The sequence below is a fragment of the Artibeus jamaicensis genome, unplaced genomic scaffold (genome assembly GCF_021234435.1).
Source record: "Artibeus jamaicensis isolate MK-2021 breed Jamaican fruit bat unplaced genomic scaffold, CSHL_Jam_final scaffold_474, whole genome shotgun sequence".
Taxonomy (NCBI): Eukaryota; Metazoa; Chordata; class Mammalia; order Chiroptera; family Phyllostomidae; genus Artibeus; species Artibeus jamaicensis.
In genome coordinates this window covers 26886461-26890850 of record NW_026522046.1, presented here as the reverse complement: position 1 = coordinate 26890850, position 4390 = coordinate 26886461, and the positions used below count along the sequence as shown (strand labels likewise).

Here is a 4390-nt window from a genome sequence, read left to right as displayed (position 1 = left end):
ACTAACATCTGCATTCATGGGATAAAATTTGCAATGGAGGCTCAAAGAGGAATGTTTGCTAACTGTAATCCTTCTATCTTAAAATAACTATGGAGGCTCTCACAATTAAGCAATTTGAACAGAAAGAATTAGCAAGGCTAGTTAACAGGCTTTATATGTTTCACTGCTCTGAAGCTATAACACAAAACCTCAAGTGGGACAATACGCATGTGCATAATACACAAAGATTAGTTCAGATTGTTTGGAAAAACTTTTATTTCAAAGTACTGTAGAGGACTTCTGGACAAGATGGAGGTGTAAGTAAACATGGCTGTCCTCCTCACACAACCATATCAAAATTACAACTAAGCTATAGAACAGCCATGACTCATAATCTTCAGAAATTGAGTTGAATGGAAGTCTGACAACTATGGAATTAAAGAAAACATTTACATCCAGACTGGTAGAAGGGGTGGAGATGCGAAGACATGGAACAGGCTGGTTGCAAACCCACATGTGGTAGATAAAAATTCAGGAGGAATATCTCGGCAATGAGGGGTCCCACCTCCACACCAGGCCCCCTAGCCCAGGGTTCCAGTGCCAGGAAGATAAGGCCCCCTAACTTCTGGCTGCAAAAACCAGTAGGGTTTGAGTCAGTGAAAGGAATTACTGGATTCCCAAGAAGTGCTGTAAAGGGCTTGCACATGGACTTACTCAGACTCACTACCTCTGAGCTCTAGCACTGGGGTAGCAGCTTGAAAGGCACCAGTGGCATATGGGGAGGAACTAAAGTATCCGGCATCAAGGCAAGAGCTGGGGGATGGCTTTCTCCTAGATAGAACTGCAAGCAGAGGCCATTTTCTGAAGCCTCCCCACATAGAGCCACAGAGCTGGCAGGTGGGGGCCATATCTGCAACCCATCAACCTGGGTAACACTGTTTGTCCCACCTTGGAGATTTCCTAAGGCTCTGCCCCACCCAACTTTTGGGTCATCCAAGCTGTTAACCCTGGCTTTTTCATATGAGTGGCTGCTCTTGGCTCATGTTTCACAACTTCCTAAATTCTCTCAAACAAGCAACTGCTTTCCTCAGCAAGCCTCCAGCCTCCATACATCTTGCTAGGTGGCCCCAGGCCTGTCACTAGCAGCAGCCAGCCTTTATGTGCAGCTTGGCTTCTCCTGGGAACCTCCAAGCCTAGCACAAGTATCAGCATCTCAGATTGCTGTATAGCTCATGTAGGGTGGCCCCAGGTGGAACACAGGTTGGGGCTGATATTGGCTGGCACCACCCAGGAATCCCCAGAACCTGCATGCCCAGTGGATAGCTTGACCCTGTCGAGTACCACCACCCTGCCCTTGCACAACTGATCCTTCATGGAAGGGCGGAGTTTTCTGGTCAGTGGTCACAGCCTGTCTTCACGGCTGACTGGTCTGGGTAAATCCCTCGCATTGCTTTGCCAACAGCAATCAAGGCTCAACTATAGGAGGAGAGTGTCCTCAGCCTACATAAAGGATGGGTGATGCCCAGCTTGGGTGATAGGGGAGGCTGTGCTACAGTAACCTATAGGACACCTACTACATCAAATCATACTACTAAAATAAGGAGTCATAGCAGCTCTACCTAATACATAGAAACAAACATAGGGAGGCTGCCAAAATTAGGAGACAAAGACAAAATTAGGAGACAAAATTAGGAGACATAGCCCAAATGAAAGGACAGATCACAACTCCACAAAAAGAGATAAACTTCAGGAAACGGAGGTAAGCAATCTATCAGATGCAGAATTCAAAACACTGGTTATAAGGATGCTCAAGGAATTTAGTGAGGACCTCAACAGCATAAGAAAGACCTAGTCAGAAATGAAGAATACACTAATTGAAGTAAAGAACAATTCACAGGAAAACAACAATAGAGTGAATGAAGCTGAGAATCAAATCAATGATCTGGAACATCAGAAGCAAAAAACAACCAATCAGAACAACAACAAGAAAAAAGAATCCCCCCAAAATGAAGACAGTAGAAGCAGACTCTGGGACGACTTCAAGCATTTCAACATTCGCATCATATGGGTGTCAGAAGGAGAAGAGAAAGAGCAAGAAATTGGAAATCTATTTGAAAAAATCATAAAAGAAAACTTCCCTAATTTGGTGCAGAAAGTAGACATGCAAGTCGAGGAAGCACAGAGTCCCAAACAAGATGGGTACAAAGAGGCCCACTCCAAGACACATCATAATTAAAATGCCAAAGGTGAATGATTGAGAGAGAATCTTAAAAGCAGCAAGACAAAAGATGTTAGTTTTCTACAGGAGAGTTCTCATGAAACTATCAGCTGATTTCTTAAAAGAAACTTTTCAGGCTAGAAGGGTTTGGCAAGAAACTTTCAAAATCATGAGAAGCAGGGACCTACAGCCAAGATTGCTCTACCCAGCAAAGGTGTCATTTAGAGTTGAAGGGCAGATAAAGAGCTTCCAAGACAAGAAAAACCTAAAGAAGTTCACCATCACCAAACCATTATTATATGAGACGTTAAAGGGACTTATTGAAGAAAAAGAAGAACAAAAGTATGAACAATGAAATGGCAATACTAAACAACTGAATCTAAAAAACAAACTAAGGAAACGAGAACAACAGAGATAGAATCATGGATACAGACAGCATTTTGATGGTTGCCAGGTGGAAGGGGTGTTTAGGGGAATGCGTGAAGAGATGAGGGGATTAAGAAGTACAAATTGGTAGTTACAGAATAGCCGTGGCCAATGGATAAACAAAGGTGTGGGGATTGCCTGAGGGAATGGAGGGTGCTGGGTGGAGGATGGCAAAGGAGAAAAGATCAGGACAACTATAATAGCATTGCCAATAAAGTATAATTTAAAAATATTATAAACTACCATTCTGGAGAAGATTGGAATATTTTTGAATAATGAATCTATCCATTTATGTTGATAGGTTTTTGGACCTCATAGTTTATTGCAGTTTCTACTGCCACATAATACATTGACCCAAATTTATCATATTGAAACAATTATTTTGTGCTCACAAATTCTGTGGGCCAGGGATTCAGATTGACAAAGCAGAGATGGTAAATCTCTCCCTTTGAGGTCTTAGGTCTCATCCCTTGGGCTGGGCTGGTCAAGACTAGAATGGCTGACAGGAGCACCTGTAGTCAGTGTTTGTTTTTTGTTTTTAGTCTCCATGGAGATTGTCAAAAATTGCCAGTGCTGACTATATTTCAAGTCATCACAGCAGGGTACTGGGAAAAGTTTTCTATTAGCAATAATCACACCTCAGATAAACCTCATTGGCTACGATACTGCCACTGTGCAAAGCATTTTTTTTTTTAAATTTTGAGGGTAGGTTTATTGAAGCCAGGGACAGTGAAACAAAGAAGGACTTAGGATGGAAGAAACAACACGAGAGAGCCTAGGCAGACTGTCTTAGCTCACTGGGAAGTCAGAGAAAAGGGGGTCTTGGAGTCATGTTTCAGGGGTTCACCTGGGAAAAGCTGCCACTGCCCATTGCTCCCCAGTTGCAAGTCTCATGGGATGCTTAGAGTTTAGGTGATGCATGCCTGTAGGGAAAGAAAGGTGAGGGAGAGTGTGCACCTGCTCTTTGCTTCCTTATGTGGCTCAGTTTCTAAATAGCTAGTGGTCTCAAGGTAGCTAGACTTTTCTATAGCAGCTCAGGGCTCCAAGCTAGAGTGCTCTAGTGCATAAGGAGATGCTGCATTGCCTTTTATGACCCAACCTTATTATTTGGTTCATTGCAGTCTCTTGGTTGAAGGAGTCATAAGGCTGCCCATAGTCAAGAAGTATGCCCACTGGCACCCCATCTCCCTCACCTTTCAATGAGAGGATTTTGAAAGACTTGGGGCCATGCTCTAAAACTTACCCTATATCCAACTCCCTCATACTCATGTTCAACTTGAAAAGATTTTTGCTTTAGATGTTTTCTTAAAGTGAATATAGCATATTCATAAAATGTCTTACATGTGGCCTAAAGCCATCAAAACCACCATGTCATGATTTTTCTTTGTCAAGGAAAACAGATGATGTTATCAAACTGTGCCTACTGTATTTAAACAGGGTTTGCCAATATCTGTGTGCCCTTTCCATAAAATGGGCTGCATTTTTGCAATGAAAGAAACTGTGAAGTCATCCCTCATTGAAGAAATCAACCATTTTATTTAGAAATCATGCTTTCTTGCTTGCTTTTACTGCTTGTTCTTTAGATATACCTATATGTCTCTGCAAATAGACTGAGAAGATTAGGGGGAAGAAATGAGGCACTAGTTTCAGCTGCAAAATTTAAGAGAGCACCAAAATACTCTAATCAAGGCACATATTTTAATGCAATATTAAAAAAAATAAAAATTAATGCCAAGTAATACATAATAAGCTATCAGAATTTTAAAT

General features: G+C 41.9%; 1 non-coding gene across 1 annotated transcript; it reads right to left on the bottom strand.

Moving 5' to 3' along the window:
• Window positions 1–3165: 3165 nt before the first annotated feature.
• On the bottom strand, window positions 3166–3306 carry LOC119035128 (U4 spliceosomal RNA). The gene has a single exon (XR_005079722.2). It is a non-coding gene; the product is annotated as a U4 spliceosomal RNA (small nuclear RNA).
• Between the last annotated feature and the right edge of the window lie 1084 nt (window positions 3307–4390).